This window comes from Canis lupus, chromosome 27 (genome assembly GCF_048164855.1).
Source record: "Canis lupus baileyi chromosome 27, mCanLup2.hap1, whole genome shotgun sequence".
Lineage (NCBI taxonomy): Eukaryota > Metazoa > Chordata > Mammalia > Carnivora > Canidae > Canis > Canis lupus.
In genome coordinates, this window is record NC_132864.1 from 21359551 (window position 1) to 21384345 (window position 24795).

At 39.7% G+C, this 24795-nt stretch overlaps 1 long non-coding RNA gene across 1 annotated transcript in view; it reads left to right on the top strand.

Moving 5' to 3' along the window:
- The first annotated feature begins 963 nt into the window (after positions 1-963).
- LOC140619397 (uncharacterized) overlaps positions 964-24795 on the top strand; it is a 53129-nt gene continuing 29297 nt past the window's right edge. Inside the window, exons 1-2 of the long non-coding RNA XR_012019286.1 lie at positions 964-1035; positions 21676-21740. This is a non-coding gene — a long non-coding RNA (uncharacterized lncRNA). The remainder of the gene's footprint in view (positions 1036-21675; positions 21741-24795) is intronic.

Sequence of the window (24795 nt, forward strand, 5' to 3'; positions counted from 1 at the left end):
AATAATTTACTGTCCCCCTGCACCAGGCCTTTTCGATATTTTTCTTGAGACAGGAAGAGGTAGGGCCTAGTTTGGGGATGATTAAACCCTAGATAAAGATTAGCTACTCTTTTATTAGAGCCAAAACAAGCCCTTTTTCCTCTTTGCAGAGTCTCTCCATTTTTTGTCATACTCAGGTGAGCTGCCTTGTTTGGGGAACATCTGTTGTTGAGATAGTAACTTTCTCTCTTGTGGCTATCATTTCATGCGGGTATGTCCAAATGAAGTCTTCTCGGGGCCTCATCTGGGCCCTATAAAATAGTTAAAGGGCCACAAGAGCATTTGCATTACTAATTGATGATTTGCATACAACTTGAATAACCTCTCGGGTCTGTGAAGTTATATCTTATTTGATTTCTAAAAGCTTCGTCATTTCTATTCATGAGATCTTAAAAGTGGCAAAGATTTCAGACCCTACAAGGAACTCATTTCCCCTGAGTCCTTTGAGAGGTAGACGGTAGGGACATTTATTGAACATCTACTATGTGCCTACAAATTCATTTAATCATTGGAATCACCTAAGGAACTAAAAAATACTTATGCCTAGTCCCCATCCTCATAGATTATGATGTAATTGGGAGTAACTGTTGAGGGGACAGATTTTGAATCCCCCTAAGTGATTCTAAGATGCTGAAAAGACAGAACTATTTGTCTAATTTTCATTAAACACACACAAACACACGCACACAAAACATGAACCACCCGTTTCCCCAGCCCCACCACCACCACGTTAAAGGTGTGGAAACTGAGGCTTGGGGCATTAGGGGAAGGCCATTCGTAATAATAATGTTCATAGCTGACCATTTTGGTACTTAGGATGTGCCAGACTCTGTGATGAGCACATTGATGTGTATGTGTCTTTTTAAATTCTTGCAATGGCTCTTTGAAGCAGGGATTAATAATATCTTTCTTTTATAGATGAACAAACTGAGTCTCAAAAAGTATGTAATCTTCTCAAGTCTTCTGAACTGGCAAGAGATCATCCACAGAGGAAATGTGAGTGTGCTTAGATTAGGATTAGACTCTGTCAGGATTTGAATTTTTATTCCAACCTCTGGCTTATGCAGGATCCAACTTGTTTGTTCTTTGAAGATCCTGTCTCTGTCTTCTGTGTTTCTCTGAGCTTAGCACAGTGCTGGACTCTTGAAGGTACCTGCAGAATATTTAAAGTTATGGAGCAAATAGGGCTAAGGAGTGGACTTCCCAGGCATTAAGAAGCAAGACTTTTTGACCTGATCAGTTCTTCCTTCCTTCTCTCCAATATTTTTTGAGGTCTGTGCTGAAGACATAAGACAGACAAGGGCTGTTATGTAGCATCTATCATTTGTCAGCCAATGTTGGAGCTTTGAATTAACCAGCAGAAGGTGGGTTTTGCTTTTTTTCTCCCTGTAAAATGAACTGAAGCTGATGTGAGAAAATAGTTTCAGCACACCAAAGGGAAGAATGGTGACTGGTTTATTTATTTATTTATTTGGAGGTTTTTTTTTTTTCTCCCTCATCTGGAAAGTGGTAAGAGGAAAGAAATTTTATCACATTCATCCAGCCCAGTGTGCTCCAGACTAGTGAGTCATTTGGTGTCATGCTATTCAAACATAAGTTCACTCATTCAGTGCTTTTTGAGCTCCTGCCATGTGCCTGGCACTGTTCTAGGTGATAGAGATATATTATAAAATGAAGTAAAGTCCCTTAATTTTATTTATTTATTTATTTTTAATTTTATTTATTTATTCAGTGAGAGACACAGAAAGAGAGAGGCAGAGACACAGGCAGAGGGAGAGGGAGAAACAGGCTCCATGTAGGGAGGCCAACATGGGACTCGATCCCGGGTCTCCAGGATCAGGCCCTGGACTAAAGGCGGTGCTAAACTGCTGAGCCACCCAGCTGCCCCTTAATTTTATTTTTTAAAGATTTTATTTATTTATTCATGAGAGACACACACACACAGAGAGGCAGAGACATAGGCAGAGGGAGAAGCAGTCTCCCCGTAGGGAGCCCGATGCAGAACTCAATTCTGGACCCCAGGATCACTACTAGAGCCAAAGGCAGAGGAGGCTCAACCACTGAGCCACACAGGTGTCCCTTGGTAAAGTCCCTTGATCCATGATGACCTGAATGATGAGAAAAAGCAAGTCGTGTGTAGATCTTGAGAAATAGAGGTGGTGAGAGAGGGAACAGTAAGTATGGAACCCTGACATCTGAATGAGCTTGGTGGGTTTAAGGAACAGTATAGGACAGAATGTGGCTCAGAGTGGATAAAGAGGGGGAGAAGGCATGAGGTAGACAGGGGCCAGATCACGCAATGCCCTGTAGCCATGATAAGGCATTTGAATGTTACTCTGTACCAAATCCTTTACTATGGTTTTTCCTCATGCTTTGTAATAGGACCTTCTGCTTATCTTCCCAGCTGCCTTTTTACTTTAGCTAAGCTGAACTTTTAAACGCTTCCTTGCTGTCTCTCATCTCTGTGCTTTTACACATGCTCTTGCATCTATCTGGAATACTCTCCAAGCTCCTTTTACTCAACCTTTGGGTATTATCTTGGATAGCACCCCTCTAGGAGCTATCTCCTGCCTTCTCATGCTTGGGTTCAACATTTCTTCTTTTTGCTCATTGTCCCCCCTAGGTCCCCCTCTTGAGCTTTATTGAGGCATAATCGACGAAGAGAAATTTTATATATTTAAGATGTACAACTTGATGTTTTGGTATACATATATGTTGTGAAATAATCAGTACAATGAAGCTCAATGTCTAGCCACTGATATTTTGGATGTCACTGAAACAAAGGCACAATGCAGAAAAGCACAGGCAACAAGAGCCAAAATAGACAAGTGGGATTGCATCAAGCTAGAAAGCACCTGAATGGCAAAGAACACAGCAGCATGAAAAGCCAGCCTATGGAATAGGAGAAAATATTTGCAAACCATATGTCTGGTAAGGGTTTCATATTCCAACATATATGAGGAACTCCTACAACTCAGTAGCAAACAACCAAGTAACCTGATTAAAAAATGGGCAGAGGATCTTGATAGATATTTCTTAAATGAAGACCAAAGATGGGACATCTGGGTGGCTCATTGGTTGAGTGTCTGCCTTTGGGTCAGGTCATGATCCTCGGGTCCTGAGATCGAGTACCACATCAGGCTCCCTACAGAGAGCCTGCTTCTCTCTCTGCCTATGTCTCTGCTTCTCTGTGTGTCTCTCATGAATAAATAAATAAAATCTTAAAAAAAAAAGACCAAAGATGACAAGGTGTTGGGGAGCATGTGGAGAAAAAGGAATCTTTTTTTGGTATAGTGTTGGTATGGAATGCACATTGGTGCAGCCACTATGGGAAACAGTATGGAGATTCCTCAAAAAATAAAAAATAGAACTATTTTACCACCCAGGAGTCCCACTTCTGGGTATGACTCTAGCTTTTCATAGCATTTATCACATGATATTTTTATTTGTGTCTCTTTCCCAGTAAGGGTTGAGTTTCATGAAGCCTTGGCCAGTTGTCTTGTTTCCCATTATAACCCTTATGACATTGAGTACTAAATGCACAGGAAATCTTTATTGAGATGAATGAATAGCTGAGTGAGCCTGGAGGTCATGGACAATGCCTAAGATGTTGATTCAGTTCTGCAAAATGCTGGGAATTCAAAGATTCCCAAGAATCTAGAACTAAAAACCAGGAGCATTGCTGTTGCATGGGATAGACTCATAAAGTTCAAGAAAGAGAGTGCTGGAATGGAGATTTTATGGGAACATGGAAGAGAGAGCAATTAAGTTGGCCCAGAGCTAGAGATTAAAGAAACTATATGAAAATAACTGATACTTAACCTGGACTTTCAGAGGTGACTAAGAATTTGCCTGCCAGGAATCTAAGGATGGGGGAGTTGAGGGAGGATCCCAGGGCAGAATAAAAACATGAAGATGAGAATGTGGGTGGCACATTTGGGGACCAGTGATTTGTATGCATACAGGGTTGAGCCTAAGTCTGTATTAGTTGGGATGCTTTGACCTTTGAGTAAAATAAAGCCCTACCAGAAGTGGTTCAAATATCAGGAAAAAATTGTGTTGCATCTCAAGAAGTTAGGAGGGAAGTGATTCCAGATGACTAATTTGGCAGCTCAGTGTCACCAAGGAGTCACTTTTCCTATATTCCCACATTCCTACATTGTCATTCCAGTGAATGAATTTGAGGCTATGTTCTTCTCTGTTGATTTGAATCTCTGTTTTTAATCAGTGAGGGAAATATTTTCCAGAAGGCCTGTCCCAAGTACCATTGACTAGGCCTGTGTCACATGTCTAAGCCTAAGCAAGTTCCTGGAAAGGGACAAGTGCCCACCATAACTGACTTAGGTCAAGCAAGACTTACATCTGCACCCAGGACTGAGGAGGGGCATGCAGCTGCTCAATTAAGGAGCAAAATCAAGGTCTTTAACAAGAATGGGAGGGCAGTGGGTCAGGCAGCCAATTTTTGGCCACCATGGAGACCTGGAGCACCTGTGCTCTGTCCAGGGTCTCTGCTACCACTGGGTCCAGCCCAATGTTGCCATAAGGGTGAGGACCTAGTGTTGCCAGACATTATAATTAAAAAAAAATTCCAGAACTCGAGATTTTTTTAAAAAGATGATTTATTTTGGCAGGGAGGAAAGGCAGAGGGAGAGGGAGAGAATCCTCAAGCAGACTCCCTGCTGAGTGTGGAGCCTGATTCAGGGCTTGATCCCAGGACTCCAAGATCATGACCTGAGCTGAAATCAAGAGTTGGACCTTAACAGATTAAGCCAGCCAGGTGCCCCTAGGATATTTTTATGTGAAATCTTAGGATTTCTAAATGTTGGCAACTAATTTAAATTAAAAAAAAAACTTTCATTCAAATAAAATGTTTATGGGTCAGACATGTACAGATTCTAAAGGGAAAGATCTCCTTCATCATGCCAATTTTCTCCCTGTCTCCAGAAATGAACACTGTTAGCATTGTATATATCATTCTGGATCTTTCTTTTTTTTTTTTTTAATTAAAAAAAATTTTTTTTAGGGGGGCTTGGGTGGCTCAGTGAGTTAAGCATCTGCTTTTAGCCAGGGGTCCTGGGATCAAGCCCCCTGTTGGGCTCAGTGGAGAGTCTGCATCTTCCTCTGTCTACTGCTCCCCCTGCTTGTGTTCTCTCTGTCTCTCTCTGTACATGTATACAGTTTTTGGTATGTGTGTGGTGCACATATGTTTAACCTCAAGGGGATTTTATTATGTATATTGCTTTAAGGCAAACTCTTTTCACTTAACAAGAGGTCTTAGAGATCCTTCCATGTGAGTGCATAGATTTGTGAATGATACATGAGAGAGAGAAAGATTCATGTCAAGTATGACTGTTTAGAAAACATGGTCTGAGCATCTGCCTTTGTTTGGCTCAGATCATGATCCCAGGGTCTTGGGATCGAGTCTGCTTCTCCCTCTGCCTTCCCCCTGCTCATGATCTCTCTCTCACTGTCTCTCTCTCAAATAAATACATAAAATCTTTTAAAAAGAGAGAATGAAAATGCTGATCCTTACCACAGCCATGAAAGGAACATTCCTTGGCCCTCCAGTGTGAAAATCCCTTCATGGGAATTCTTTTGTTTTTAGATGGGGTGGTGGCTTTGTCCGTCAACTTGGTTAATATGAACTACTTGCCCCAGAATACTTTTCCTGTTTGTTTCAAAATCGGGTGAGCCTCCAGGTAGATTCTTGGGGGAGGATATAGGGGAGCTCATACTTGTTCCTGCTGATCTGCTTAATCATGCGGGGCGGCGGGGGGGGGGGGGGGGGGGGGCGGGGCATGATGAGCAGCATCTGGGCCTGCAAACTGCTTTACCTTCAGCACCTGCCACTCCTGGGCCAGGTGTGTGTGTTTAGGTGTGCAGGTGTGTGTGTGTTCAGCTCTATGACTAAGGGCTCTGCTTCCTCAGGATACTCACACCACTAATACCAGAGGCACCAGGAGCCTGGTTTCAATCTGCCTTCATGGTGTTCCAGCATGTTCTTAGATCCCTCTTCTCTTTCTGACTGCCTGCCTGAGGACTTCAAGGTCCAGCATGAGATACGAAGACAATAGCCTTACAGCAACTGCCTAATCAGCCCTCACAATTGCATGAAGCTAATTCCTTGCAACAAATCCCTTTTGTTTTACATATATTTATATATAATATCTACACATACAAAATCTATATCATTATGTATATTTAAAACGTATGTGTATATCTACATATTTTTTTAACATGTGAAAATTTATCTATCATCTCATAGTGGTTTTGCTTTTCTGGTTGAACCCTGGTTGATACAGAAGTATTTCCATCAGAATAACAACAGGAACTACAACAAGAAACACTAATGGAGTGTTTTTTAAGTGTCAAGACTGTGCAGGGTACTTTATGTATATTGTTTTATTTAATCCTCACAGTAATTCTAGAAGCGAGGGCTATCATTCCCATTTTACATGCAAATAGCATGGATTTAGCAAAGTTAAGTACTTAACTGCCATCATAGAGCTACAGAGTGGCAGAGCCTGATGTTAATCTGGGTTTGTCTGACTCCAAAGCCTGGGCTTTAAACCATCGAACTATACTACTTCCCTTAAAAACCAATTCTAGCCAGATTTCACATTAGGAATATAGTTTATGGGCATTCTGAGGCATGAACATTGGGGTACCCTCCTACTGCAGAGAAAGAGAAGAGAGTGTGCTTGCTTTGGAAACAGCATGTGCCTTGAACTTGAGGTTCACGATGTCTTTGAGAATCTGGTTTAGAGGCAAGTGTGGTGTTCTTGCTCACTTATAAAACAGGCCCCCTGTTTTGTTTCCTGGGAGTCCACTCAGGTTCTTTGAACAAAGTATGATATGTGTACCACTGGGTATGCACAGGGTAACTTGATATCACTGAACACTACATACAGTTGAATAACATATTTTCCTTTCAAATGATTTGCCTACTGATTGTAGAGGTGAAAAAGTATTAACACAGTGCTAATATGTTTCTAACACCTCTCTAACATTGACTAGTCTACCTTTGAACAAGAAAAGAAAGCAGGGCATAGCCTGAGAGTCTCCAGGGGCAACTGTAGCTATAGAGAATTTAGTAGAATTGGGTGCATTCTATTTATTTTTTTGCAGTTAACTTCTAAGAATGGCAAGGAATAGTGTTTTTTTTTTAATGTTGATATGCTAGAATTTGTAAGTTAGAATTTTACTAAAAAGATATGAGTCAATTTAAAGAAATACTATAATAGTGCCTATGGTTTTGAAGAAAACTGTTAAGGTGATAAAAAAACTGAACTTTGTGAAGCAATGGTTGGATCAACATGAGGAACCAACCAAGTGATATTACTTTCATTGTTCTAGTCCTGTTGATGTTTCTAGGCCCACTCCAAACCCATTATAGTAGTTGTTCAGTAAGTATTTGTTGAATGAATAAATGAGTCCTTCTTGAAGGACTCATCTCAGCCCCTTTCAATTATAGGGACTCCTCCCATCTGGAAACTCACAGCACTTACTGGGCTAGCACTCATTCAGTAAGCATTTTTTGGATACCTACAGTGTGCCTGGTATCAAGAATGTCATAGCCAAACAAGATGCCAAATATTGGGCAATTTAACAAGTATGTTGTGTGATGGTGCTTATATATTTTATTATAAAACTTGTATGGTAATGTGTACCTTTTCCTGTGCAGACTCTGTTGTCCATATTAATTCTAACCGTAAAGCCAGGGTCCAAGTGACATATTGAGAATGTTAGGGGAAATAGAAAGAAAAAAGAAAGACAAACAAAAAATGAAATGGTGGTACAGCTAGACCTATACTGTCCAATATGGTAGCCACTAGTTGCATGTGGCAGTTGAACACATGAAATACAACTAGTCTTAATGGAGATGTGCCCTGAATGTATATTGCATACTGGTTTTTAAAGGCAGTATGAATAAAAGATCTAAGATATCTTGTTTATACTTCTCTGTATTGTAACATGTTATAATTATTATATATGGTATGTATTGGGGTAAATGAAATATAATATTAAAATGACTCTCAACTATTTATTTTTTACTTCTTTAACATGGCCAGGAGAAAATTTAAAATTATGGATGTGGCTCACATTTTCTTTCTATTGAACAGTACTAATAGCTAGACTGTAGGGCCCCAAAGGATAGATAGCTTGTCTTCTTGTTTTACCACTGTGTTTCCAGCATCTAGCACAATACTTGGACATAGCAAGTGGTCAGTAAGCTTTTATTAAACCACATGTGAGTGATGCAGTGGTGTGATATTGTGATTTATAATAGCAAATATATGCTCCGCCTTAGTCCTGTTCCCAGCACTGAGCTCCTAAAAACCCTTAGTTCCTAAGTGAGGAGAGCCATTAAGGTTTTCTTTTGTTATCTTAATAAGTGACTTTTGGACTCAACCTCAAGATAGGGGCTGGTTGCCTGGAGTACCAACCAGATGATTTAGAGGGTCAGAACTTTCAATACCAGCCCCCCTCCCACCTCCACCTCTGGGCTTGGGAGAGGAGAGGGGCCAGAGGTTGAATCAATTGCCAATAGCAATGATTTAATCAATCATGCCTATGTAATTAAGCCTCCTTTAAAGACTCAAAAGGACAGGGCTCAGAGAATTTCTGGGTTGGTGAACAACATGGATATTTGTGGAGAACGGTGCCCTTTGAGAGGGCATGGGAGCTCTGAGGCCTCTTCCCATACCTTGCCCTATGCATTTCTTCCATCTGGCTCTTCCCGAGTTATAGCCTTTTATAATAAGCTAGTGATCCAGTAAGTAAAATTTTTCTCTGAGTTCTGTGAGCTGCTATGGCAAATTAGTTGAACTTCTGATTTATAGCCAGTGGGTGGGAAGTACAGGTAACAATCTATACTAGCGACTGGTGTCAGAAGTGGTTGGGGGCAGTGAACCCTTAACCTGTGAAACCAATTATTATCTCCAGGTAGATAGTGTCAGAATTGAGTTGAATTATTGGATGTGTTGTTGGATTTGTGAGGGGGGGGGGGGGGAGGGATGCCTCCCTAGACACACAATGGAATTGATACCAAGAGTCCTAATTAAAAGACATAGAAGCTGCTTCAACAATTGCTTTAGTATACAACTAGCATTGCTATTTTTCACACTTAACTAATTTTTTTCTGCAAATCTTTAAGAATTCTACTTTTTTTTTTAAAGTGCCTCAGATAATGATTTAATTTAGATTTAACAAGCCAGTTATTGCAGGTCAATTAAGTGCCACTTTATGATTTAAGACCTATTTATTCAGATTAACAACCATTAAATGGTTTTTATCACACCTCTTTTTAGTTAATACTATTTAAAACTATTTGCAGTTATTTAAAACATCATTTCACATCCATGGACACTTAAATCTTTTAAAGTCAAGATGATCTGTTTTTTTTTAAAAAATCTCTCTGGTCATTTGTAACCCGATTTATTATAGAAGAATGTAGAAGATATAATTTACTAAGAAGCAAAATTAACTAAAATACATGTGAAGCTTCTCTAGACAATATAAGGTGACCAGGAAGTTGACAGAGTTGACTGGGCAGTGAGCTCATATTTAAGTATTAGTATTTTTTAAATAATAGTTTTCTTGAGCACCCTTTTTAAAAAAGATTATTTGTTTATTTATTAGAGAGAGAGGGGACAGGTGTGGGAGGGACAGAGGCAGAGAGAGAGGCAGAGAATCCCAAGCCAACTCTGCAGTAAGCTTGAAGCCCAATGTGGGGCTGGATCTCATAACCTATGAGATCATGACCTGAGCCAATATTAATTCAGTGGTTTTTGGTATATTACAGAGTTATGCAAAGATTACCATTTTAAATTCTAGAACATTTCTTTCATTCCAAACAGGAAATCCCTTACTTATTAGCAGAAAGTCCTAATTCTCATATCTCTCCATGCCCCAGCAACCACTAGTTGACTTTCTGTGCCTATGGATTTGCCTATTCTGGACATTTCATATAGGTGGCAGTAGACAATATGTGACTATTTGGCTTCTTTACCTGGCATAATGTATAATGTTGTAGCATGGGTCAGTATTTCCTTTTTTTTTTTTAAATAGAGCTGTGTGGGGGTGGGGGAAGGGGCAACGAGAAAGGGGTACAGGGAGAGAGAGAAAGAGACAGAGAGAGAAAGAATCTTAAGCAGGCTCCATGCTCAGTGCAGAGCCTGATACAGGGCTGGATCCCAGGACTCCAAAGACATGAGGCAAAATCAAGAGTCCGAGGCTTAACTGACTGAGTCACTCAGGCACCCCTTTTTATTTCTGAATAATATTTCATTGTGTGGATATATCACATTTGTTTATCTGCTCATCAGCTAATGAACATTTGGGTTACGGAAAAGTAATACATTATAAAAATTACATGCTTTATAACAAATTTCACATGATGTATATGTGTTCTAATAATGACCATGAATATTTGTTGAGCACTTATTTCTTACCAGGTATTCTAAATGCTTGTATGTTTTAGCATATTTATAATATTCACAACCCTATGGGGGGGGGTGGTCACCATGACCTCCATCCTTCTTTTTTTTTTTTTTTTAAGATTTTATTTATTTATTTATGAGAGACACAGAGAGAGGCAGAGACATAGGCAGAGGGAGAAGCAGGCACCTTGCGGGGAGCCTGATTTGGGACTTGATCCTAGGATCCTGGGATCACCACCTGAGCCAAAGGCACTCAACCCCTGAGCCACCTAGGTGCCCTGTTATTCTTTTGGGGAAATAATTCTTATTCTTATGGGGAAACTGGGAAATGGGAATATTAAGTTACTTATCACAAGATAAATAGCTAGTATGTTATTCAAACCGAGGAAGACTGACTGCAAAGCCTGCACTTTATTTTTCATTTACAAAATTATAATATAAAGAACTGACTTGGGATCCCTGGGTGGCGCAGCGGTTTGGCGCCTGCCTTTGGCCCAGGGCGCGATCCTGGAGACCCGGGATCAAATCCCACGTGGGGCTCCCGGTGCATGGAGCCTGCTTCTCCCTCTACCTGTGTCTCTGCCTCTCTCTCTCTCTCTGTGTGACTATCATAAATAAATAATATAAAATAAATAATAAAATAAAAAAAATAAAGAACTGACTTTTGGGGAAAGAGAAGCATACAGTTCTATGAATGTTAACACATATATATTTGTATAACCACTACCACCACCATCAGATACAGAACTCTTCCATAATCCCAAAATACTCTTTTGTGTCCCATCTTGACCCATCTTAACTTTTGGATGATGACACCACCAGTTAACCGGGGAACTAGATCTGGGCAATTGGAAGCTCACTACTCTTCCTCCATCCTTGGAATGTAGATCTCACCCACTTGAGATGTTAAGACTATGTAGACCAGGTCTGTCATGGAATCTTATAGTTAAGGCTCCTAGATAAACTTTTAAGGTTTTGGTGGGTTGTGTAGGAATCTACTTGGCTTTTGGCCACCTGAAACAAGCCTCTTAAGTAAGTTCCCTTGTTTATTAAATCTGCCACCTACCAATCTGGAGTGACCCACCTTTCTTCAACTTCCCCTTGCCCCAAGAGTCCAAGGACCAGTTTGCAAGCCCAAACTAACCCCATTGGTGACCACTGACCTATTCTCCATCCTATAGTTTTGTGGTTTTTTTTTTTTTTTTTTTTTTTACAGAGACTGTCATGTGAATGGAATCATGTAGTAGGTAACTATTGAGACTGGCTTATTTCAGGCAACATAATGCCTTTTAAAAAATTATTTATTTATTCAAGAGAGAGAGAGAGAGAGAGGCAGAAGGAGAAGCAGGCTCCATGCAGGGCGCCCGACATGGGACTCAATCCCTGGTCTCCAGGATCACGCCCTGGGCTGAAGGCAGCGCTAAACCACTGAGCCACCCAGGCTGCCCAACAAAATGGCTTTTAGATTGGTGCAAGTTGTTACAGATGATAATAGTTCATTCCTTTTGATTGCTGAGTAGGATTCAATTGTATGGCTGTGCTACAATTAGTTTATCCAGCCACTTAAATAAGAAAGACATGTTAATTGAGGCATAACATTTCAAGCAGAAAGTGCACAAATATATGGATACCAACTGGTGAGTTCATGAACAAACCATGTAAGCACCTCCCAGACTAATAACTAGAATCTTGCCAGTGCCTTTATGCCCTCTTCCAGGTAACCTTACTTCTGTTTTTACTTCTCTCTCCATAGGCTACTGTGGCCTATTTTTGAACTTTATAGATATGGGCTCATATGAAATTTGTTCTTCTATCTGGGTTCTTTTGGCCAATATTATGGTTGCAAATATATTCATGTAGCTGTAATTTATTCTTATTGCCCTATAATATTCCATTTAAAAATATATTACAATGTATTTCTTCATGTTGCTGCTGATGGACATTTGAGTTGTTTCTGGTTTGGGGCTGTTTTCAGGAGTAGAGTTGCTGGATGATAGGGTGTATGTATGTTCAACTATATTAGATAATGCCAAACACCTTTTCCAAAGTGAATGTATCAATTTTCATTGTACTAGCCACTAGTGAGAGTTCTAGTCACTCTGTTTCTTTAACGACACTTGGTATTGTCATTTTAAAAGGATTAAGCTCTGGGATCCCTGGGTGGCGCAGCGGTTTAGCGCCTGCCTTTGGCCCAGGGCGCGATTCTGGAGACCCGGGATCGAATCCCATGTCGGGCTCCCGGTGCATGGAGCCTGCTTCTCTCTCTGCCTGTGTCTCTGCCTCTCTCTCTCACTGTGTGCCTATCATAAATAAATAATAAAAAAAATTTCTAAAAAAAAAAAAAAAAAAAAAAAAAAATAAAAGGATTAAGCTCTTTTGGCATGTGTACAGTGGTGTCTCACTGAAATTTTAGTTTGCATTTCCCTAATGATGAATGATATTGAATATTTTATGTTTCCTGATTATTTATATATTCTTTGTGAGGTGCCTGTTCAAGTCTTTTGCCCCTTTAAAAAATGAATTGTCTGGCAGCCCCAGTGGCTCAGGGGTTTAGCGCCACCTTCAGCCAGGGGCGTGATCCTGGAGACCTGGGATCCAGTCCCACATCGGGCTCCCTGCATGGAGCCTGCTTCTCCCTCTGCCTGTGTCTCTGCCTCTTTCTCTGTCTCTGTGTTTCTCATCAATCAATAAATAAAATCTTAAAAAAATAAAAAATGAATAGTCTATCTCTTTTCTATTGATTTGTATATTTGATGGTGTATATTACAGCTATGAGGCTTTTCTTAGTTATGTGTATTGCAAATATCTTTCTCTACCCTGTGGTTTGCCCTTTCACCTCTTATGAGGTGTTTGGTTTTTTATTTTTAAATTGTAGTAAAATATAAACACATACAACTTATTATTTTTACCATTTTATAGTACAATTCAGTGACTTTGTGTACATTTACAATGTTGTATAAGCACATTCCCCCCTGTCAGGTTCCAGAACTTTTTCATCACTCCAAGGAGGAAACTGACTAAGCACTCACTCCCCATTCTTTTCTCCCCCAGCCCCTGGCAATCACTAATCTACTTTCTGTCTGCATAGATTAGTCTATTCCGGACATTTCCTATAAATAGAATCATATAATATGTGGCCTACTGTGTCTGGCTTCTTTTACTTCACATACTGTTTTTTAGGTTTATCTAAGTTGTAGCATGGATCAATACTCAATTCTTTTGTGAGTCATTGGGGAAATGCAAATCAAAGCCATAAGGAGATACCACATCACATCCACTTGGATGACCATAATAGAAAGAAAGAAAAACAAAAATGCAATGAAAAAACAAGTGCTGGCAAGGATGTGGAGAGATTGGAGACTTTATACACTGCTGGTGGGAAAGTAATATGGTGCAGCCACTGTGGAAACCAGTTTGGCAGTTCCTTACTATCTTGTTGATGAGTTTAATGAACAGAAGTTCTTAATTTTAATGAGTTCTAATTTATTTAATTTTTTAAAAAGATTCTCATTTATTTATTTATTTATTTGAACGAGAGAGAGAGAGAGAGAGAGAGTGTGTGTGTGTGTGTCTGTGTGAAGGAGCAGGAGAAAGACCAGCAGGCTCCCCAGTGAGCATGGAGCCCAATGCAGAGCTTGATCTCAGGACCCTGAGATCATGACCTGAGCCAGAATTGAGTTGGATGCTTAACCCACTGAGCCACAAGTCCAATGTATAAATCATTTAAATTGGAAAGTGCTTTATAGGTCTGATGGAAAAAAATCTTGGCCCATTCTAGGTTTGTCTTTCAGAAGCTTTATTGTTGTACATCTACATTTAAGTCTATCATCCACCTGGAACTTATTTTTATTATTTTGTTTATAGTGTGAAGAAAGTTCCTTTTTTTTCCATGTGAACTTTCACCAAGTAGAACTGGGGACTAAGCCCCAGGTTTCAAAAATATTGTCTTACCTTACTTCCAATAGTGTCTGTCATAAATCAAGTAACAATACATTGTAGGCTTGTTTCTGGACTCTTGTATTCTCTTCCACTGATCCATTTGTCTCACTTTGAACCATTACCCCACTGTCTTAATTATTGTAGCTTTATCGTAATTCTTTTTTTTTAAGTTTTTATTTATTTAAGAACTCTCTATACCCACTATGGGGCTCAAACTCACAACCCCGAGATCAAGAGTCAAATGCTCTTCCAGCTGAGCTGGCCAGGTGCCCCTATCATAATTCTTAACATCTGGAAGTGTGAATCTTCCAATCTTGACATCATCAAGATTGTCATGGATATTCTTGGCCCTTGTTATTTCCATATAAATTATAGAATTAGCATATCAATTCCAACAAAAAAGAGAAACCCGTTGGGATTTTGATTGGGGTTTTGTTAAATCTGTATCTTAATTTAGGGAAAATGACTTTACAATATTGAGTCTTTCAGTCCATGAACATTATTTATTACTGCATTTCTTTAGGTCTTGTACCAGTCAGGGTTCAGTGAAGAGACAGAAACCAGACCAGTTACTTGAACAAGGATAATTTCACATGAAAGTGTGTTAGCTAGTACAACTAGTAAAAAGGTGGATAGTTATTTCAAAGGGTAGAACATGATTCTAAGGGGTGCAGAGGAGTAACTGGAGAAAGCAGTGAATAAGTGAAGATACTTAGGAGGACCCTCTCCTCATTGCTAGACTGAGATTCAGACCTGATTGGAGGTGTGGCTGCCATAGAAACATCCAGTCCACTAGTGATGGAGAACAGGAAGGTGTGGGTGACAACTGACCTGCAGGACTGGTCTTACTGGATAGAAGGAAGGAGGAGGAAGGAGGACATGGGCTGAACAGCTGGTCTACAGGACTTCTGATGTAGAGGTAGAAGTGGTGATAATGGACATTCTTAACTCATTCCCAGCCTGAGAGGAAATGTTCAATATGTCACCATTATGTATGATGGCTCTAGTTATTTTAGCTACCCTTTATCAAAACTGTCTTAGTGTGCTAAGATTAAGAGTATTTAACTCTTCTCAAATGCTTTTCCTCATCATTGAGATGAATCCTTTTTTTTTTTTTTTTTTTGGTCCTTTGTTTAATATAGAGAATTTTAGTGATTTCTTTGCAGACCTGAAACTTTGTACTCTTAGAATAAACCAGAGTTGGTCATGATATAGCATCCTTTTTATGGAAGTACTGCATTTGATTTCATAATATTTTGTTTGGGAGTTTTGTATCTGGGTCTATGAAAGAGATTGGACTGTAATTTTCTTTTTTTGCAATTTACTTGTCAAGTTTTGGTATCTGGGTGATTGTATCAAGGTCATGCTGACCTCAAAAAATGAGTTGAGAAATGTTTCATCTTTTTATATTTTCTAGTAGTGGTTTGGTGAGGTCAGTATTACATCTTTTTAAAATGCTTGGAAGAGCAGGAAACAACAAATGTTGGAGAGGATGCGGAGAAAAGGGAACCCTCTTACACTGTTGGTGGGAATGTGAACTGGTGCAGCCACTCTGGAAAACTGTGTGGAGGTTCCTCAAACAGTTAAAAATATACCTGCCCTACGACCCAGCAATTGCACTGTTGGGGATTTACCCCAAAGATACAAATGCAATGAAACGCCGGGACACCTGCACCCCGATGTTTCTAGCAGCAATGGCCATGATAGCCAAACTGTGGAAGGAGCCTCGGTGTCCAACGAAAGATGAATGGATAAAGAAGATGTGGTTTATGTATACAATGGAATATTACTCAGCTATTAGAAATGACAAATACCCACCATTTGCTTCAACGTGGATGGAACTGGAGGGTATTATGCTGAGTGAAGTAAGTCAGTCGGAGAAGGACAAACATTATATGTTCTCATTCATTTGGGGAATATAAATAATAGTGAAAGGGAATATAAGGGAAGGGAGAAGAAATGTGTGGGAAATATCAGAAAGGGAGACAGAACGTAAAGACTGCTAACTCTGGGAAACGAACTAGGGGTGGTAGAAGGGGAGGAGGGCGGGGGATGGGAGTGAATGGGTGACGGGCACTGGGTGTTATTCTGTATGTTAGTAAATTGAACACCAATAAAAAATAAATTAAAAAAAAATAAAATAAAATGCTTGGAAGAATTTACCAGTGAAGGTATCTGGGCTTGGAGATTTCTCTGAGGGAATGTTAATTACAGATTCAATTTCTTTAATAGATACAGAAGTATTCAGATGTTTTATTTCTCCTTGTGTCAATTTTGGTAAGGAGTGTTCTTCTAGATTGTATAGTTTTATATAAATTATTGAATTCTGGGGCACCTGGGTGGTTCAGTTGGTTAAGCAGCCAACTCTTGGTTTCAGCTCAGGTCATGATCTCGGGGTCCTGGGATTGAACCCTGCTTTGAGCTCAGCACTCAGTGGGGAGTCTGCTTGTGGATTCTCTCACTCCCTTTCCTTCTTCCCCTCCCACCCACTTGTACTTGTGGTCTCTCTTTCTAAAATAAATAAATAAATAAATAAATAAATAAATAAATAAATAAATCTTTTAAAAAATAAATACATCGTCAAGTTCTTTTGGCATAACCTTGTTTATAATATTCTGTCTCACTGTTTAGGATAATATTATTTTTTGCTATGCCTGTAGGATCTTGCGTGGCACTTACCAATTTTTATTAGCCTTTTCAGAGAACCAGTTTTGAGTTTTGTTGATTATCTCTATTATAAGTTTCCTTTTTATTTCATTGATTTTTGTTTTTATGTCTGTTGTTTCCTTCCTTCTAGTTTCTTTGAGTTTGATTTGTTGTTCTTTTATTAACTTCTTGAGATGGATACTTATATTATTGATTCCCATCTTCGTTTCTTCTCAGGCATATCCATTTAGAGCTGTAACTTTTTGTTTAACAAGAGTGGTAGCTACTTACCATACTTTCTCCTGTCTTATTTGTATAATCATTCAGTTTAAAATATTCCTAATATCCTTTGTGATTTTTTCTTTTTTGGTGATTAGAAAAAAAGGTTATTTATTTATTTTAGAGAGAGAAAGAGAGAGAGGGAGCATGAGCTGAGGGGAGGAGCAGAGAGAGGGAGAGAACCTCCAACATACTCCCTGCTGAGCATGGAGCTCAGCTTGGGTCTTAATGTCACGACCCTGAGATCATGACTTAAGCCAAAATCAAGAGTCAGATGCTTAACCAACTGAGCCACCCAGGCACCCCTGTGACTTTTTTTTCCCTAATTTCCAATCAGGTTTTAAGAGATTTTTAAGTTGTTATTATTGATTCCTGCCATAATTGCACTGTAGTAAGAATATATATTCTACGTAATATTCATCTTTGCACTTTGTTAACATTTATTTTATGACCCAGTGTTCCAATCATTTTGGGTCAGTGCTCCATGTACACTTGAAAATATGTGTATTCTGGTATCATTGGGTGCTGTGGATGTTTCCCACTGATTTATTCCGTTTCATTAATCTTTCTTTTTTTTTTTTAAGCTGTGTCCAATCTCTTGCTAGAGTCCAATGTCAAACAAGTCAAATTCATTAATCATGTTGTTTAGATCTTTATACTCCTACCACTTTTTTGTCTCCTTTTATTAGCTCCTGAGAGAGGCTGTTAAAATATTCCACTACCATTATGGATTTGTCTACTTTTCTTTTTGGATTTTTAATTTGTATATTTTAAAAGTATGACATTATGTGCTTATGAATATAAAATTGTTGTATCTTCCTGGTGGATTAACCTTTTTATTAGAATTTTTCTCTTTATATCAAGTTACATGTCTTGTCTTCAAGTTTGCTTGGTTTGATATTAGTATAACTATTACCTTTCTTTTGGTTATTGTTTTATTTTTTTCCTTCCTTTTACTTTCAACCTTTTTGTGTCCTTATGTTTAGGGTGTATCTCATATGAGCAGCATATGACTGATTCTGATATAATCTGACAAGCTAGGTCTGTTAATTAGAGTATTTGGTCTATTTACATGTAATTACTGATATGTTTGGTTTTATATCCATAATATTGCTATTCTTTCTATTTGTTCTATTCCCCTCCTCTCCTTTCTTGCCTTAATGTGGGCCAATCAAAAAAAATTTTTAATTGAACCAGTTTTTCTTTTATTAACTTGTTACTTATGCCTTCTTTTTGTAGTTCCCCTGGAAATTAAGACATACCTCCTTTGTTTATTAGAGTCTGATATAAATCAGTATTTATACCACTTTCCAGACAATTCTAGGGCCTGTTACACTTTATTTTCCTTATGCCTTTTATGCTTTTAATTGTATTTACTTAAATGTACATGTATTTAAAACCCCACAGGAAATCATTGCTCATGTTTTCAATATTCATTTAGATTTAGTCATACTTTTTTTTTTTCTATTGCTCTTCAAGTCTTTCCTGCATTTATGTCTGGGATCATTTCCTTTTGCCTTTAGAACCCCCTTTAGTATTTATTTTAGTTGGATCTGCTGGTGACAGATTCTCTCAGTTTTAATTTGTTTGAAAAATAACTTTATTTTACTTTCATCCTTGAAGGTTATTTTCAGTATGTGTAGAATTCTAACTTGGACATCATCTCCTTTCATTGCCTTTTCACTCCCATCACATCTGGTGAGAGGTCAGCTCTCACATAGTTGCTTTGATTCTAAACTGCCTGCCTTATACAGCACAAATGGGGGGAAATAGCTACAGTGTTTTTGGATCACTTCTCATTACATCCTTGCCTTGGGAAGAATAATTTGGGCCTTCAACTCCTACCTGTTTTGACATCCCCAAATACTAATTTTTGTCTCTCGCCCTCATGAAGCATCCTAACCACTTTGATAGCTTCTCTGCATTTTACTTTTATTTTATTTTTTTTGAGTGAGAGAGAACACACACGTGTGTATGCATACATGTGTGTGACCTGGGTGGGTGGGCAGAAGGAAGGAAAGAGAATCTTAAGCAGACTCTACAGCCAGCACTGAGCCTGATGTGGGACTTGATCTCACAACCTGAGATCATGACTTAAGCCAAAATCAAGAGTTGGGCACTTAGCTGAGTGAGCCACCCAGGCTCCCCAGCTTCTCTGCCTTTGAACAGTGACCCTCTGCCCTGCCTCAGAGCCTCCCCCCATGATGCTTGAGAGTCATCAATGTCCTAAGGGAAAAAGTGATGTGCACAATGTCAGGCTCATCTCACTGAACTTTCCTTCTTCCTTTTTTTTTTTTAATGCATGCACATTAAAAAAAAAAGATTTTATTTATTTGAGACAGAGAGAGAGAAAGAGAAATCACAGTAGGGGGAGCAGCAGGCAGAGGCAGAAGGAGAGGGAGAGGCAGACTCTCCGCTGAGCGGGGAACCTGTCACCGGGCTTGATCCCAGGGATCATGACCTTAGCTGAAGCCAGATGCTTAATTGACTGGCCCACTCAGGGGCCCCTGAAACTTACCTTTTTTGCAGGATTTTTGTCCTGCAAATACTTGAGGCACCCCAGGGATTTCACACACAATTTTTTTTGTGCTTGTGTCCTGTCTGGTTTTTCTAGTTACACGTGGTAAGAACGTTGGTCTGCCTCAATTACTCTATCATAGCCATACTTGGAAGTTCCATCATTTGTTTCTGCTTCTGAATGCTTTCTCTGACACACTTTGCCTTTTATTTATGTTTCTGGTCCCTTGCGACTTCTGTTTTCTGCTTGTTGTCTCCCAGGGCTGCTGGTTCTGCAACACAGGCTGTGCTTTAGCATAATTGACGTCTCCTGTGGTTGTGGAACGTGGTGGCCCCACAGTCCACCCTGTGAAGCCCAGCATGATATGGGCCCTGGCTTACTCTCCCAGTGCCACTTCCTATCCTTTCACCATTAAGAAGTAAGCTTACAACCCAGAATGGGTAGGTGAGTTGGATCTTCATGGAGGCCTTTCTTAACGCCTCAGCTTGGTGGTTTTAGCGAACTCTCATTAACGCCCTGCATCATTTCTTTCTAGCTCTTTTCACAAATGTAATTTGCGACTTATTTGTGGAATTGGCTCAGTAATTTATCTTTTTCCCTCCAGAATGTCATCTGGGCCATGAAAACAGTGACCTTGTCAGTCTCATTTATTGATATCCCCAGTATCCACCACAGTGCCCAATACATGTTTACTGAATTAATTTGAGGCTTATAATGATAGGAGATGAGAACCAGGTTGGGGGAACTAACATTTGTTACAATTTTGCTATTTATCTTATTTAGTTTGACCTTACCTCCTGGAGGCAGACAGTGTTGCTGTTTTGCATAGAGTAAACCATGGCTCAGAGAAATCCTGTTATTTTCCTAAGGTCACATCTTTGCTAAGTGCCTGATCTAGAAATCAGTCCCAGGCCTCACCAGTTCAAAGGGAACCTCAACTCTGGGTTGTTAAATACTTCTCAGCATTCCATCCTTTTTGTATTTCTTTACTGGCTTTTCAATCTTTATCTGGTACTCCTAGAATACTAGGTTATGGTCAAGGGCTTTACTTGAGAATATAGGAAAAATTAAAGCAGAGATGCAGACAATTTCTTTCTGTTACTTCAAAAACAGATGGTGTGCCTTTTATACTTCCACAGAAAGATTAAGGGGGTTAACCCAGATTGGCACGTAAACTTACTCCCCTCAAATGGCCTAGTTGAGGGGGAAACATTAATTTGTTTAACTTCAGTTACAGAGGTACCTAGAATCATAGCAATAACTATTATTTATTGAGCACCTACAGTGTGCCAGGCACTAAAATAGGCAGGATCCGTACCTTCTCTTCAGTCACCAAATGCCCCTGGAGAGTATCCATTATTATTTCCATTGAACAGATTTGGAAACTAAGACTCAGAGAAGTAAAGAAACTTGCCTTAGGAAGTTTTAGATCTAGAATTTTTTTTTTAAGGTTTTATTTATTTACTCATGAGAGACACACAGAGAGAGGCAGGCACATCGGCAGAGGGAGAAGCAGGCCCCTCTCAGGGAGCCTTATGTGGAACTTGGTCCCAGGACCCTGGGATCATGACCTGAGCCAAAGGTGGATGCTCAACCACTGAGCGACCCAGGCATCCCTAGATCTAGAATTTGAACTCCTTTATGGACTACTATAAAGACTGCTGCTTATCATTACATATACTGATCAAGGCATCAAGCCAATAGAAGGAGCTTAATAATTGTTGTTTGCTTTTTCCAGATTAGTGATGGTATGATGAGCTTCCTAGAAAAAGGTCACAATGTATTGAACGAAGGCTCTTTGTGTTTCTACAGTATCTCCAAATTGACCCCATGGAAAGCTCCAAAGGTTTGGAGTCATGACAGCTTCCAAGTGTCAGGTAAGGATTATATTAGTCTCAACCACAGGCTGTATTCTGCTATTTGCTCCAAATATTTTCTGGTTGCAAATGTTATTGATCTGACAGTTTATTTCCCGAGACGCATTAGTTCAAACTGATGTGATATGAAAGTCTCATCCTAAGGAAATTGGCCTTGTGAACAGCTCTCCCCTGGGAAGAGCATGCTGCACTTATGACTTTACTAATATGATGAAGAAGCTGCAAATACAATTAGTGGGCCTGGTTGGTGATTTTCCAATAATGATGTTTGGGGTATATTATTGGTTTAGCAGTAATTGAGCTTAAGATGATCTGAAAATCTCTAAACTGTGTGAAAGTCATTCACAGCTTTGGCTCACTGTAATATTTGTGAACGAGAGTGGGTGTGGGGGTACTGATGACACTTGGATGTGCTGAACCTCGGGGGATGTGTCCCTGGACAGCTGCAGCTGGTCTCTCAAATTCTGTGTCCTTTTACTCTGTCACTAGTAAGGTGATGACTTCTTCATAATCTTTTGCCCACTCCCAAATCTCATCCTGATCCTTATCATTTGGCACTCACTACATGTTGTGTAGTTCTCTTATTTCTCATGCAAGTATGATTTGTCTGGTGCACATTACAATTCTCTTTATTGATCAGGATAGTTGATGCTAGCTACCGTGGTAGACAAGATCTGAAATCTCAGGAGTTGAGCATCTCAAAAGTATATTTCGTGGCTATGCAAAGGTTGTCAAAGGCTCTCCTCTATTTGTTGACTCAGGAATCTAGATTCCTTCCATTTGTCATCTCAACAGAGGTTTTTTTTGGAGACCATATTCCCTGGATTTCATGGGTTCTTGTATGGTCTTTGTTTAGGGATGATTGAATAGCAGACTGAAGGTAGAGACCCTCTCTCTCCCTGGAGACATTCCAGGGTGATGAAGTTCTTTTCTCTTCCTAGAGGATATTGGCTTATGTTCAGAGGCAGTAAACCTAGAGATAACCCCCATATCCCAGAGACATGTACTTCCTTTCCAGGGTAAGGAGTTCTCTCTCTCCAGAGGGAAGGACAGGCAGGTAACCAGTAGCTTGGTAGAAACTCAGAGTCTCCTCTAAGTTCAGGGTTCTCCAGTGGTGCAGTAATCCATGTAGAGCAAGGTCACGCTCTGCTCACTCCATGCCATTATCCAGTTTCGTATATACACATTCTTCTGTTTCCCCATCCAAACCACTTTTACAGGGGGCTGTAATGGGTGCCAAGCAGAGCAGTTCCACATTCCAGCAGAGAATCATAATGCAGTTGATGACTAAAGGAAGTCACAGGTCCACTAATGGTGAGAGGATACACTTGAAGGTTTTTTCTTTGAGTTATCAAACATTGTTAACATTAATACTTGGCTGCTATATGATTATCAATGTAACTCTTTAACAGTGAGTGCAAATATAATACTATGGCAAAAGATATCTATCTTGAACCATAAAATGCAAAAGATTCCTTAGTAAGCCTGTCCAAGTCCACAAATATCTTTTGAGTGCCTATTTCATGCTGGGCACTAGGGCTACATTGCACCTAACAAAACAATATTGCTGCCTTTGAGAAGCCTATGGTTTAGTGAAGAACTCCTTGCCTTCACTACTGTGCAGAGTCAAACTGTCTTACATTAGGTTCAGTTAAAGGAATACACATCTGTTATTGAATCCACCCTGATTCCTGCATAGTATGGTTTAGGTTACCTGCCTAATTTGTTTTGTAAATGGTTCTTCCACTTTCCAGCTCTCTTTCTCAACCCTTTCCCTTTCTATTCCTTGGGATCTACAAGCTCCTTAATAATTAAATAGGGGCTATCTCTGTCAAGACTTGTTTGGTTGCAAGTGACAGAAACTCCCAACTGGCATAAGCCACCAAAGGGGATTTTAGTGGATTCTCTGAGTGAACTGACAAATGGAGCTTCAGGCTCAGATGGATCCAGGGGCTCAGCTGATGATTTCAGGACTAAGTCTTTCTCTTTCCATTTCTCTTTTATATTGTCTTATGTATTGACCTTTCCCACATGGTGACAACAACAGCTCCATTCCATGTTACCTTTGCAACACACATCTTACAGATGAAGAAATTCCCTGTACTTAACTTTAAAAAAGTCTAGCATTGAATCAATCACTCTGACTCGGGGGAAGGGAGTGTTTTGGCCAAATCTAGGTCAGGTTGTTATGGGCTGAATTGTGACTTCCTCAGATTCCTTTGTGGAAATCCTAACCCATAGGACCTCATAATGTGAGTGTATTTGGAGATAGGGCCTTTACAGAGGTAATTAAGGTTCAGTGAGGTCATAGGGGTGGACCTTAATCCAGCACGACTGGCATCCTCATAAGAAGAGGAAATTAGGAGACAGACACAGAGAGGGAAGACCATGTGAAGACACAGGGAGAGGAAGGATATCTGTGTCAGGGAGAGAGGTGTCAGGAGAAATGAGCTCTGCCAATGCCTCGTCCTCAGACTTCTGGCCTCCAGAACTGTGAGAAAATTTCTGTTGTTTAAGCCACCCACTCTATGCAGCCTTAGCAAAATAGTACACAGTTTCCTTCCTTTAAATTGGGGTGGATTTATTTAGTACCCCTTGAACCACCCTAGAGAGCAGGAGTAATTAGTCAAAGGAAACCCAAGGAGCTGTTACCATAGGGAAGAATAATGAACTCTTGGTAGGAAAAAAAAAGAGATGGATCATCTACCACTGGTCAGATTCATCATAATTTTTGGACATTCGTGATGCATTAGGCTTAGAAACACCTTATTGAAATGCTTAACAACCCCATGAGGTAGATACAATTATTGTCCTAATTTTACAGATGAGGAAACTGAGTCTCACACAGATTAAGTGAATTACTCAGGAACGTGCAATCAGCAAGTAGTAGAATCAAGATTGATATCCACACCTGTCTGGCTGCAAAACCTTAGCTTTTTATCACTGTGCTCTTTGGAGAGCCAGTGACAGCTAGATTCTGCTGCTTTCCTACTCCAAGATTGAAAAGCTCTGACTTGAGGCAGGGGAAGGAAGTATGTTAATATGTTAATTAGGG